Below are 14,940 nucleotides of genomic sequence, written 5' to 3' on the forward strand. Positions count from 1 at the left end.
TGAAAAGAAAAAAAAATCCCCATTCTGTATAGCATATTCCTACAATAGAACAATGGGATTTAAACCGCGTCATATAATGAGCAATTACAAAAGTAGTAATTAAGATGTTTTGCTTTTATTTTAGCCTTTGAAGAAACGGACATCAAGTTTACACTAACACAACACACAGTGATCAGTGAGGATTTTTCTCATTTCTACTAACGTTAATTTAGAAATATTTCAAAACAACAAAGCTGACATTTTACAAGGTTAGGGAAAAAAAACCTTCGGCCTTAAATCTAACTGCAAAAATAACTTGACACATAACAGCCGCTCCCATGAGTATTCGGGAGTGGCTGACTTAACTAGTTAAAGGACAAAAGATCAGACTGTTGTAGTTGATCGGAAAGTGGCACCAACCTGTCAAGTTGAGATGGAAAAGTTTAAAATTGTTTGCAAAGTATACAGCAGACTTTGGACCATTGTGATGCATTACATGAAAATAGACTGACTTTTATGGAGGTTGCCTTAATTGATCTGGGCACAATAGTCCTTGACAGTCTACATCTTATTTATTAATTTTTTTTGGCAATAGCCTTTCTTTGACCGTAAGCTGACTGGAAATGGGGTTGAGAGAAGGGAAAGGCATGCAGCAGAGGTCCATGGGCCAGGACTCAAACCCAGGACGGACACGTTGAGGGCTGAGGCCTCCAAATACAAGTTGCGTGCTCTACCCTTGCCACTACCGCAGTGCCGGTAGTCTGAGTCTTTAGCTGTATAAAAAAAAGTTTACTGGAAATTTTCAGAACACAGAAAATGGATGGAAAGGCCCAATTTATTATAAATAGATCCACAGTTTGTAATAAACAGTGTGGTGTACCTTTTCGTACCCTCCAGAGAATCAGGTAAAAATAAAAAGGATACAGTACAAAAGTGCAAAGTATGAAAATGATTAGTACCCACTTTTCACATTCACAGTGTTGTTTCCATGTTTATTTAATCCATCAACAATGCCACATTAGTTGAGATAAAACAGTCTCACTCGTGAAAGATAATCCAGTGTTTCCAATGGCAAAAGAAGCTAGCTAGTTAATTCAGGGAAAGCTAGCTGGGTTTGCGTTATACCATAGATCAGGAAAAATGCTTTTGAAGACGAGGTATGTGATACACTTAAGAGTAGTGACTTAAAACTAGACTTAAAAGAGTAGTCCTCTGTCTGCTTATTCCACTTACATGTAAAAAGTATAATGTGATGCTGCTGGATATTAATGCAAAATGAAATTATTTTTAAATGACAAAATGTCTCTTAAAATTTACGTTCCACAAATCTTTGGTTAAAATCTGAGTTTGTATGTCCCCCTTGTGCATGGGTGTTTTTTTTTTTTGTTTCCAGATCCTCTGATTTTTCTCTAACGATCCACAATCATGCAAGTTCCACTACTTGATGACTTACTGTCTTCCCAAAGAGCTAGCAGTGCCATTTTTTTTTCTACTTGATGTAACGTTATGTTACAGGTCCCAAATATGGGACTGTAATAACAAATTTAAATATCCTGAAAGACAGGTGAAATGAAAGGAGATTTAGACACAGCAGCTTTCCATGTTTTCTCCCAAATTGGATCTGAGTTATTTATTCAGAATAAACCACAAAACACCTGTGCATCAACTGTCTCGCTCAAGCTCCAGTGTGGTGCACAACACACAAAGCACACAATACACAAATATACAATAGTAAATAGCAATGCATACATAACAATTCATACAAAACCACTTCTAACAAGCAGAGTGTCGGAGCTCAACATGCTATGTTACCTGAAAATGAACCAAGAGACGGCAGTTAACCGACTGCAGTACCGTTATTTCAGTTAAACCGTTATTCTACTGGCTAACGGTTTACAGTAGCCTACCTCAGCTAACTGCCTCGATCAACGGCAAACTTTCTATTTATTCTCTTATTGTTAGATTATAAACAACACTACAATCAGTTATCAAACAGACATGTAAAGATGGACAGTTTACCCATTACTGACCTGAAAGACAGGTGAAATGAAAGGAGATTTAGACACAGCAGCTTTCCATGTTTTCTCCCAAATTGGATCTGAGAGCGAGCGGAGGTCCGTTCCCATAGCAACCGGAACGCAACTGCTTGTGCCATTCCTTAAAGCGACAGTGTAAATATATATATATATATATATATATATGTACATAGAGATCATATTCATTTACTAATAAACATATGACCAATGTGGTCACCTGTTTTGGGTGCGCCACAGTTACAATAACCTGACAGAACCTCCCTTCCAAAAATCCAAACTAACCTTTTAATACTTATTGTAAGCTTGGTTGGTTTCTGTCTCTGTTGACCCACCGATCGATTGGTGAGCTGCTCATGCCCGTTGGCTGCTGGTAAGGGTTCCAGCGATTCTAAACTGAGAAAAGTAGATACAAATTGATGGAATTGGGCATTCCTCAAATTATGTCAAATTACTAAATTTAGACGCATTCCTCACGACCATCTTGTGGTCGTACAAGCAGAGCAGTAACACTTGACTAGTTTTCTTGTTTGAGTCAAATAGTGACCAGATCTGTCCTGAATATCTCCTCAACAGACAATAATATGTCAACCCCAAAATACCGCTGCTGCGTTGGTATCTGCTGCAGTGACTACCGACGTGGCGATCATGATCCTATGAAGGGAGGTTTTTTTCCATTGATTTCCTAATCCTGATGGATTGCAGAGAAATGTCAGTGTTGCATATGAGCTTGTAACCGAGAGGAATTTACTGTGGAATCTGACCAAAGACACCTAAATGTAGTCTCTACATTTCCTCGGTGGTAGGAGCCAACATTTGAACGTCCAGACCTGAAACCAGCGACTGCAGCATCTGGACAGGTGGGCTACATTTATGAGACTTTTTCTCAGTGGCTATAAAACTTCATACAATCCATGAGGGATGAGCTTCAGTGTTGCATTTAGTCCGTTTATTATCAACAACTTTGTGCTCGTTTTTTCTCTTAAGTCACTTGCGGTTTCTTGGGGTTGTTTCTGAACATGCAGTCGCTTTTTTTTTCTTTTTTTTCCCCCCCAGACAGAACGCCTTTTTGTGGTTATCTGCCATGCAGCGAGGGAGCGGGGCTCTCCCGCCCCCCCCCCCCCCCCCCCCCACCCTCCTGCGAAAACTTTTATACAAGCAGTAAAAATCCCAGTGTGTATAAATACCAGCTAAATACGTGTATTTGTGATCATGGACCGCGGAACGCATTTCACATTCGTCGGGCCGAGCGGGGGGGGGGGGGTGGTTGTAGGACAATCGCGGCCGAGCGGGGGGGGGGGGGGGGGGGGGGGGGAGAGACACGCTTTTCGCGGAGTGGGGGGGTGAAGAGACAAGCGCGGCCGACAAGCGCGGGGGAGGACTTGATCATCAAAATTAGGTAGGGCCGCGGCCCTACCGGCCCTACCGGTTCCGCGGTCCATGTTTGTGATAGTTAGAAGCGGCGTGTGGTGGTTTCGTTGCTGGTCTTCCACTTCTTTTCATGGATCAAGTCAATGTTTCTCTCACAGTGATCGTGTGTGTGTGTGTGTGTGTGTGTGTGTGTGTGTGTGTGTGTGTGTGTAGAAGAGATGGGATCTGAGTGTGATTGCAGCTGTTTTTAAGTCTATTATCTGCAATGAGGTGTATAATTATTTAAAGCATAGGCCTTTAATAATACATGTATATTTTCTTAGTATTTGCTGCAATTCTACATGGATTCAGCGGGTTTCTTCCTGGAATTTGATCCGTTGTGAGAGAGGAGAGGACGGCCTCTCCTAACACTGCTTTCTTTCCTCTCGTTTTGAGCCCTCTACATTTCAACCAACGTTTCAGCTGTTCTATGCTGGGTTTCTCGATCGAAGCAGGTTGAAATGATGTCGTCATCTTCCAAAAATTTTGTTTTGCGGTTGTTGCCATCATAATTTGCACTCTTCTCATCAGACCAGCCGGGAAACCGGCTGTCTCGGGAAAAATGTGACGTCATCTGAGAACTGCCCCATTCAAACATGTTTATCATACATGTTTATCATACAAGTCAAACGAGGTGAATGGAAAAAAAATGTAGCTTTGCTTTGTGTGCCATAATTAACATAATTAAGAAACATGCTAAGAATGTTGACGAGCTGAGACATTTCCACACAGCGGAGAGTCCCCAGTCCTCACGAACATTTCAATAACTCTCAACTTCTCACATAATATTGTTAGACACTGTTTGCATGGAATGTTAGTTTTATAATGTGGTTAACTATATGTAATTATATTTTTACAGCAGCATAAATTAAGACCACAAACAATGAATAGATTGTCATTGAAAAGGAAAGCAACATTCAAATTCACCCATCTATGCTGCTGAGTGGTACATCCTGCTTGAAGCTATCCCACCTGTCAAGAGGAGAGTGTTGCAAAATAACCTGACAGAAAAACACAAGCATGCACAAAAATGTCCAATGGTCAGTCCAACTTGGGGGGTGTCATCCAAACTTTGTTTTTTTTTGTTTTTTTTGTTGTTGAAGGAACCAGATAAATCCTACATGGGCACAGAGAGAATTCAAACTCTAGAAAAAAAAGGAAAGGGAAAACTTGTTTTCAATTAAAAGTTAAAAAAATAATAATAATGTCTTATTTTTTGTTTTGTTTTTTTGCTTAAATGCGTCCTCATGTATAGTTGTATAGTTCAGCCACAACAAAAACTACTGCTTCCATCATCACAACTGTTTATTTTATTTTCTATTCTCATTTCTCCAACAGGATTTACTTTTGTATTTATTTTAAAAGCCACTTTGGGGTTTTCTTTGTCCAGTTCCTGTACATGCTCCTTGCCTGTATTTGAAACAGGAGGAAGTCACAGGTAAATGGGTGCTACTGATGTAGAATATCTTTCAGGCATTAACAATAAAAATATCCTTCCCAGTCAAAATGTTTATCATGCCTACTCGCAATACTGCTGCTGTAATTAGTAACAATCTTATCTAATCTAAAGTGGTGGCTGACTGAAACTTTTTCAGTTATGTAATGGTGTGATAGATACAAGACCTAAAATAAACCCAAAGTAGATATTATTTTTAAGGATTTCTTTTAAAAGCAACAGAAATGTCCCTTTCAGTGTAATAGCGGATAAATCTGTATAAATAGGAAGTTCCAGTTTTGGTAAGTCTCAGTTTGTTTTTTGTTGCCAGTAGTTTCCTTAACCTGTGTTGTAATGGTGAAAGAATCTGTACTGACCTGTTGGAGGTGTTTATGCCAAAACAACTGACATTTCTCCATGTGAATAGCCTTTGTTTTCTTAGCTACACCAAAGCAAGCCATCTATTATACAAACACCAGTAATTTAAATGAATTGAAAATATACTATTGTATTTTAAATTTATGTAATCACCCGTTGAGAAAACCAGAGTAGGAGCTGCACCAACATAATCTATGTTTTAAAATGTTAGAGCACCCTCTACAATCCCACATTGTGCATCAGAACAATGACAATACTTGTTGAAATGAGTTAAGGACAGCTGCTAAAGAGCAAAACATTAGGTGTCAATCCAGTGTCAAGCAGATAATTGAGAAAAAGACTCAGATTGCAGTAAACTGATGAGAGTAAAACGTGTGAGTGATAAAAATGAAAATTTAAGATGAACATTGAAAAACCTTGGAGTCTAAGACCTACAAAGTTGCAGACAAATTATACTCCAAAACTTGATTAATTTTTTTCTATTTCCAATAAAAATAGCATGATGGCATCGATCAAAATATGCAAGATTTCACGGCCAATGAACTTTGAACCCAAGTGGAAATATCTGGCCCAGTTAGACCGCAAAACACACAGTGGTGGAGTGCAATTGGTTTAGGCTTTTCCAACCACAAATCGTGTATGTCTGAGTCACCTTGTCGAACTGTAACTCCCCTGTCTGCCAAAATGTCCTCGAGTCTATCGTAAGCTCACCTGACAGCTAAGTTGGAACTGAAACTGGGCCTCTACAATGGGACGATGATCCTAGACTCTGCAACAAATATTAGAAAAAATGTCTGAAGAAGAAGAAAGGCATTGTGTTGGAATTACCCAATCTAAACTTTGACATGTTTGGAATGGCAGGGCGGGCCCTTAAGAGAGTTGAACAAAGATGAAGGCCAACAAACATGAATAGGCTGAATTAGCACTGTGCCAAAAATGCTCCTCACTGACGTCTGTGGCTGATGAGGTAATAAAAAAAGAACAGGTCGTTTCTGCTAGATCAGGTTCTAGCACCTTATGTTCCCTGTGATGTACATAGTCTGTCACAAGCTGATGATGGGTTCATAGTTTGTCTTTGATGAAACAACCTTGACACTGGAATGGGGTTGTGCCCTTAACTACAGTCTCTGCCATTTGCCCCATGAAATGCTTTCATTTAATAAAATATGACTTTTAAAAAAGCTTGTACCTTGCAACCTATAGGCAAAAAATAAATACTTCTCTTATTTATTACCTTTGCAACCTCAACCTCTTGCAGTTCTGAGTCCTTGTACTTCCAGCTAAGAAATATTTTCACTCCTTGTTTTGACCAAAACTGATTTCGTGTTTTCTTTGAGGGCTGCCCTACCAAGTCAGTTTTTAAATGCATTTATGTCACGAATAACAACATGTGGGTCAGCGGTTTTGAGTAAAGGTAGAAATGTCGGATATAAAAAATGGGTCAAAAGATAATTCCCATTCATGGAATGAAACATTTGTCCATATATTTTATCTGATAAAGAATACAAGAAAGAGAACATATATTTTATATTTGTATAAAGAAGGAGTTTTCAGTTTTATGCATTTAAGGAATAACAAAATTCCTTTTTTTAGCATTTGAACCTACCTATATCCTGTCAGCACGAATCAATAGAAAAGTGGAGAGTTTTCCTGCTGACTGATTTGTTACATCCCAATTTTTTTTCAGAATTTCTCTGCTGATATACGAGACATAGCATGTTCTGGAGTAATCAAACAAATGACCCGGACTTGTTCAAGTCCTTTATGTACTTTTGATTTGAGTTAAACAGCGCTGTATGACAAGGGTGTTAACGTTGTTGCTAAGACATGCACTGTGGAGACATAATCCTGTATGTCCGGAATGCCCAATGCCAGTTTTAAAATACGACCTGTCAATGAAACACCTTTTTGCATCCATGGTACTGTTCAGCAGGTCTGTCCAGTTCTTTTAATGCTGCCTCATTTTTGCATTAGGGCCTGAGAAAAATACAGCAGCTGACCAAGGAAATAACAGTACGGAACGCCTGAAGACTGCTTACAAGAAACTGCAGGAAGTCTTGGGTTTATTGTCTCACATTTGTTTAAACACTGATTAGGACCAGCCTCAGGCAAACAAGGTAAAAGTATCTTCAGATCTCATGCTTCGTGTTTGTTCTCAAATTTCATGTTCGTCATCAAACCCGGAATACGCTGGTTGGTTGAGAAACAAAAGAACACTTAGCAATGTTCAAAGTGAGGCCAGGTGAGGCACTTGGTACAAGTCCAAAAGACCTACTACCTCCTGCTGACAAGGCTGAAGACTCAACAAAGTAATAAGGCCTAGTCTACACCTAGCAGGATATCAGGGAACAACAAGACGTTTTTATGCGGTTGTGCCTTCCAGCCACACACAAACGGCATTATAGATCCCTCAAAACGAATGGGCCTAAATGCCTAAACTCCAGCCAAAGTGGACATTTATAAACGCTCCGGTTTTAAGCCTGTGTGTGTACACAAAAGGACGGAAATTAATGTCTCCGATGAACAACTGTGCTGTGTCACATGTGTGAACATTGTTTATACACTTGGCCATAAGGTGGTGACAAAAATGACATTGTTTTAAGTTTTATTAACTTTATATTGTAATATGGTGTTTAAAAGAAGCCCACCTTTTTATTTGTCCAGATATCTGGGAGGTATTAGTTGTTTTTTAAAACTCTGCTATGTGTGAAACCAACTCTGTTGTGAAAATACTGTGTTATATAAACTCTCCTAAAAATAAAAACATTTAACATAGATGGGAGCATTTTAATCATTATGTAATGAAATAAATGCTTTAGTTAGCTACATACAATGGTGGTAAATAGTTGTTTGCCCCTTCCTGATGTCTTTTTTTTTTTTGCATGTGTTTTAGAACATCAGACAGATTTGAGTAGTAGTCAAAGTGAACACAGTTCAACATTATAGGAGTTTTAAATAAAGGTCTTTATTATTAAGGAAGAAAGAAAATCCAAACCTACACGGCCTAGTAACTGCTTGGGCCACCTTTAGCAGCAACAACTGTAATCAAGCGTTTTCAAAAACTTGCAATGGGTCTTTTACAGCACTGTGGAGTAATGTTGGCCTGTATTTGAAGGGTTTTGAGCATGAACAGCGTTGTTAAGGTCATGCCACAGCATCTCAATAGGATTCAAGTCAGGACTTTCACTATAGGCCACTCAAAATCAGAATCAGAATCAGACATACTTTAATGATCCCAGGGGGAAATTACTTTTGTTACATGCTCCAGAATACACACATTGTTATATATATATATTTACAACATTCCACACAAGGTATTACCATTACAATAGTCATATCACTTCACCTTGGGAATCCAAGTAAAGTGATAGGGACTTGTGCAAGAACAGTGCAGAGAATGCATAAATGACAGTTACAGAGGGGGGGTGTTAGAATAACTGAGGGAGGCGTTGTAGAGATTGATGACCACAGGCAGAAATGATTTCCTGTGACGCTCAGTGGTGCATCTGGGTAAGAGGAGCTTTCTGCTAAAGGAGCTCATCTGCTGGGTCAGTGAGTCATGGAGAGGGTGTGAGACATTGTCTAAGATGGACTGGAGCCTGGACAGCATCCTTCTCTCTGCCACTGTTGTCAGAGTGTCCAGCTCCTCCCCCGCCCTCCTGATCACTTTGTTTAGTCTGTTGTTGTCGGCAGCCCGAAGCCCACTGCCCCAGCATGTGACAGCAAAGAAGAGCAACAACAGACTCATAAAACATTCTCAGCATCGTCCCACAGATGTTAAAAGACCTCAGCCTCCTCAGGAAAAAGAGTCGGCTTTGGCCCTTTTTGTAGACCGCTTCTGTGTTTCTGGTCCAGTCCAGCTTATTGTTAAAGTACACTCCCAGGTACTTATACTCCTCCACAGTGTCAACAGGGACCTCCTGGATAGAAACAGGGGTCACAGGTGTTTTTGTCCTCCTCAGATCCACTATTAGCTCTTTAGTCTTTTTCACGTTGAGCTGCAGATGGTTCAGCTCAGTTCAAGTGACAAAGTTGCCCACCACTGTCCTATATTCACTCTCATCATCCCCTTCAATGCAGCCAACTATTGCTGAGTCATCAGAAAACTTCTGAAGGTGACAGGACTCAGTGCAGTAGTTGAAGTCTGAGGTGAAAAGGGTGAAGAGGAAGGGGCAGAGGACAGTTCCCTGAGGGGCCCCAGTGTTGCTGACCACCCTGTCAGACACACAGTTCTGTAGGCGTACATACTGTGGTCTGCCCATAAGATAATCAACAATCCAGGACACGATGGGTGCCTCCACCTGCATCGCCGTCATCTTCTCACCCAGTAGAGCCGGGCAGATGGTGTTGAAGGCACTGGAGAAATCAAAGAACATGATTCTCACAGTCCTCGCCGGCTTGTCCAGATGAGTGTAGACTCTGTTCAGCAGGAAGATGATGCTGTCCTCAACTCCCAAGTGGGGCTGGTAGGCGAACTGTAGTGGACCAGTGAAGGGCCTCACCATGGGCCTTAGCTTCTCCAGGGCTAGCCTCTCAAAGGTCTTCATTATGCGGGACGTCAGTGTCACAAGTCACACTCCAGTCTCTTTAAGTCTTTATTTTGTTTTTCTTCAACCATTTAAAGGTAGACTTGCTGGTGTGTTGTGGATCGTGATCCTGCTGCAGATGTTTTTAAAGCTTTTCATGGCCTTGCCCCTTGCTACCTTTCCGAGCTGATGCACCATTATCCACCGTTGCGCTCCCTTAGGTCAGCTGATCAGCTGCTCTTTAGGTATCCTAAAACAAAATGAAAGCTTAGGGAGGGACCATGGCTTTGGTGTGGCAGTGTATAAAAAACCCTGACCATGGGCAAATGCTCTCTTTTGTCCACTACTTGGGCAGCATCGGGGAGAACACTCAGCTCTCTTTGCCTGTGTACCCTCAACGAGAGCGTTCTACATTGGGAAGACAAACCACCCATGCCAGCCACATGGGGATCTAAGACTCGTCACATATGTAGGTTGAATCCAAGCTAAGTACATCCCTGCCCTGCTCCAACATCGGAGCTTGAAAAACCGACTGCCACGAAACAGGCTGTTTATGATCTTTGTAAGCTGTGTAGGAGAAAAGCTGACTCGGGAGCCACACCTCCGCTGCACAGAGATTCACATGCTGCAGTCCCCGCAGTACTGAGCTCCCTACAGCCTGAGACTCACATAAAAGAGTGGGAGCCACTTCCTCACAGCCACTCTTCGAGCTAGCCGCCTGCTCACTCTGAATGACCATCTTCACCCTGTTTCAACTGCTTCCAACTGGATTCCCAAATTGAACCGAACTGACACCTAGGCACAGACAGGTTTGGCAGAGTTAGGCAGGGAAAGTCAAATGGTTTATTGAAAATAAACTGTTCTGATACACAGAACAGTTAGTTTTTTACTGTTTAGTTTTTAGCTTTGACCAAAATAAATTTCCTGGAGCTTATAGGCTAGCTTCTGTGCCATGTTTTTTTCTGAATTCTCATCAAGATATTTGTTATTGGAATATTATGCAAAAGTCACTATGGCCTCACGCCACTCGGACATGTGAGCATTGCTGCTGATTGGCAAGGCCAAATGCTGCGTAGCTACTGTGCGGGATGATGATTGTCTAGGATAGACTGTCTCTGTTTTGTCTCACGCCAAGGCCACTGTCGAGTATTCGGGAGAGCCGGAGCGTGGGGAGAGACAGAAACTGGCGGCCAGAATTGTGGAGTGGGATTAGAGAGACTCAAGGTCAAGGAAAAGAACATAGCTCCTCCCCACGGCAGCCACTTTGTCAAAGCGTTGAGGTTCTAGACGTCTGACTTTTATGTGCACGAGCGTCCAAGTTGAGGTGTTGGATGCCTTTTTGATGCTGAAAAGACCACAAGCTGAAAGAAGCTGAAACAGCTCCGCAGAAGCTGGGGTTTAGATCGAGCTCTGAATGGAGTGCTGTGAACGGTATCATTTTTCCAAGTTGTTTAAAATGTTCAAAATCAACTCATCATGTTGGTAAATGTATCGAAATGTCAGTGAGAAGTAATCTTTAGTCAGATTTCTAGTAGCTTTTAGTGGCAGAAAGGTCACTTCCTGTGTCAGCCGAACCACTTCAGGCTTCCGCTGATACACCAAAATAAGTGTAATTTAACAAATCGTAAAGCTCCCTAGCGGTGTGAAAAAAGAGAATCCTACACATTGTTCTGAGGATTACTGAGAATCCCTTGCTATTCACTGACTGCAGGTTCAGACCAACCAGTCTGAAAAATGGAAAAAGGCAAGGCTATTTTTGGAGCCCCCTGTCATTTGGGCTCACCCCACTATTTAAGAACTACAGACGTAAACCCACTTTGTAACCTATTATGCGAATAATAGGTTACGAATGGTGTTTCAGAATTTCTACATGTTTTTTCCTCAAGATGCCATCTAAATCCAAGGCCAAAAATAATACTGTATGCAAACATCAGTTAAGAGCCTGTAACAAACTGCTGGGAATCAAAGCAAAGCAAGTCTTACAAAGTGTTGCAGGAATCCTAAACAATAACTGACTTCCTAGGCTAATTGAATAAGGAAACGGTGGAGTGATGAAGTTCCAGCACTTTTATTGAAAAACAGAGCAGAGATCACATAGATGAAAATAAATCGCACCCCAGAGTCCCGCTGCAGTCTGCGTCTGCCTGTTTCTGGTCCTCCTTGCTTTCGGCTTTTCCTAATACTCGATAGTGGCCTTGGCATGAGACAAAACAGAGACAGTCTATCTTAGACAATCATTATCCCACACAGTAGCTACGCAGCAATTTGGCCTTGCAATCAGCGGATTGTCTCCAGTGCTCACATGTCTGAGTGGCGTGAGGCCATTGTGACTTTAGCCTAATATTCCCCAATAACACAAAGACAATGGATCCCTTTACTCCAAAGTCAATTGGATTATCTTTTTTTTCAGTGTTGTCCTTTAGCAAACATTTGTATGATTTCCACAGCCTAAACAAATACACTATCAAAAAGTGTCAGTTGAACTTGTTTCATTTGATTAGTTTTCTTTCTCTCCAACTAAATGGGTAAACCATGACAGCCATGACGTGGCTTTCTCATTGTAGAATGAATAGTTGAGATTTCTATTTGTGTCATCTAAGACGTTAGTACCCAGCAAAAAAAAAAACATTGCTTCTCTAGCCCCCTTCTAAAAGGTTTACCATAAACTTAGCAGTGTTATTAAAAGGCTTCTAAATTATTTCAAAAATATTCTATTTCCTACATACTTTATCAATTTATTTTTCTTCTGTACTGGAAAAGTTTGCTGTTGACAAAAATACCAAAAAGGTGCATGATGTACCTTAAAACATGTACAAAGCAAACATAATATAAATATGTATAACTTAAGAAACCTAACAAATAAGCTATAAAAGTACATTAAAGATGATCTGAACGTAAAATATTTGATTTGATTTTTAGAAGTGTAAGTTAGAGGTGACAGATTTTATTATATAGCTTTCTTGTGGCAAGAAACATTGCATGACACTCAATACAACGGTGAGCTGTAAGTTATTAAGAAATTTGATCTAATAAAAAAAGTATTTTTTCTTTTCTACATAGAATTAAAATAAATAGATTTTCTAAGTTGTTAGGGGATTTTGGGGGAACATTTTCAGGTGTTATTTATAGCTAAGCTGAAAACATTTTATTTCTTTTTGAAACTACCTTACTCTTGCAGCAAAAAGGTCCTTGATTCAAATTAGAGCCCGGAGTCTTTTTGAATGGAATTTGCAAGTTCTCCCCATGAATGGATGAGTTTGCTTCAGGTGCTCTGGTTTTCTCCCATAGACCAAAAAAAATGATAGGTATGTCCATCTGCAGGTTTTCTCCAACTGCTTGTTTTTGTGCCTTTAGCCTCTTCCTCTCAAAGAAAAAGCAAGTACAAACATCAAAATAAGAGAGAAACAGAGAGGCAGGACTGATATTCCCCCAACTAAACTTGGGAAGTGTATATACTGAGAAGGGTTATTCCTGGGGTGAAAACGAGAGTGATTTTACTGATGTGGACCAGCAGTAGACTGAAATAAACAAGCACAGGTAAATACAGAGAAACCTTGAGATGAGAAAAACAATAATTGAAGAGACAATTCTAAAACCAAAATGCCCTTATGCCAGCTCATGGCTACCAGTCAACACCAAAGAAATGCCAAGAGAAGCTTAAAAAGTTAAAAAGCAAGTACCATCAATGACCACACTGATGTTGCACGGAGCATTTCAAACTGAAGAAATTGGAGGTGCTTCGACCAAATGGGTACCATCCACCAGAACCAACCCACAAGCAACGGGGAGGCAGAGTGGCCTTGGGTTGTCCACTGTGGTACTGGATTCCACAATGGTGAGTTATTTTGTGATTTTAAGCATCTTTTGTGCAACTCATTTCCAATCAGTTGTAAGTTTCTTTTGAATAAATAGATATTCTGACGCCGTTGTGTCTTGCATGAAGACACTAACATAACTAGCAAGATGTGGTTTTCCGCCGTGATCTTTTTCGTATTTTTTCCTTACTGTATCTTACATATGTTGTGCATTTACTTGGGTTGCGTGCTTTTTTAAATTCCATAATCACGTCTCTGCCTATGAATGGTGTGTTTCACCTTTCTTATTCTGCTTCTGTCCCCCACAACATTGGCAGCAGCTCTGTCACAGCCCATGTCCAGGACAATGCAGCAATGTGCTCATTTTCAAATTTTCTCATTTAATCGACATAAAAAATATATGAGTTATTTGCTCTCTTCCCTCATCTATGGTCACGAGCTTTTGGTCGTGACCCAAAGAACGAGATCCCAGATACAAGCGGCCGAAATGAGTTTTCTCCGTAGTGTGTCTGGGCTCTCTCTTAGAGATAGGGTGAGGAGCTCAGTCATCCGGGGAGGACTCAGTGTAGAGCCGCTGCTCCTCCTCGTCGAGAGAAGCCAGTTGAGGTGGCTCGGGCATCTGGTCAGGATGCCTCCTGGACGCCTCCCTGGTGAGGTGTTCCGGGCACGTCCCACCAGAAGGAGACCCAGAGGAAGACCCAGGACACACTGGAGGGACTGTTTCTCGGCTGGCCTGGGAACGCCTTGGGATTCCCCCGGAGGAGCTGGCCCAAGTGGCTGGGGAGAGGGACGTCTGGGCCTCCCTACTGAAGCTGCTACCCCAGCAACCCGACCCCGGATAAGCAGAAGATGATGGATGGATGGATATTTGCTCTCTGTTGTTGGAGTCTCTATCCTATTTGGCTTACTGTAAATTGTTTGTATCTTGCTACTGTCCCTGTTAAAAAATTGCATCACCTGAGCATACATTGGTGGTCGGATTCAATCCAAGCATTTGTCGTTGACATTAACGTGCATTGATGTCTCATTTCCAAGAACATGTAACTTAAAAAAGTTAATTATCTTACCGGTTGAAGAACTTCTAAGATCTTAAGTCCAAAAGCTAGATATTTACAGGACAGAGCTCGTGATGCTTTTTCAGCTGCAGTCTCTCCATTTCTGTGAGGTCTGATGGAACTGTCAATGATTTAAAATCTCTTTTAAAAACTAAGCTTTTTAAACAAGCTTTTAATTTCAGAGAGCCCATCCATTAGGCCCACCTCTTTTTTTCTATGCCTATTTTTTGCATATTACAAACATTTTATTTAATTGCTTTGTTCTATTTTGTTATTTTTGTGTTCTGTTCTATTTGTAAATTTCCTGTA

General features: G+C 40.9%; 1 long non-coding RNA gene across 1 annotated transcript; it reads left to right on the forward strand.

Annotated features, from left to right (window-relative positions):
- Positions 1-1,491: 1,491 nt before the first annotated feature.
- Positions 1,492-2,142, forward strand: LOC118565599. Its single transcript, XR_004932468.1, has 2 exons — positions 1,492-1,543; positions 2,021-2,142. It is a non-coding gene; the product is annotated as an uncharacterized LOC118565599 (long non-coding RNA).
- The last annotated feature ends 12,798 nt before the right edge of the window (positions 2,143-14,940 follow it).

Source organism: Fundulus heteroclitus, chromosome 14, assembly GCF_011125445.2.
Source record: "Fundulus heteroclitus isolate FHET01 chromosome 14, MU-UCD_Fhet_4.1, whole genome shotgun sequence".
NCBI lineage: Eukaryota > Metazoa > Chordata > Actinopteri > Cyprinodontiformes > Fundulidae > Fundulus > Fundulus heteroclitus.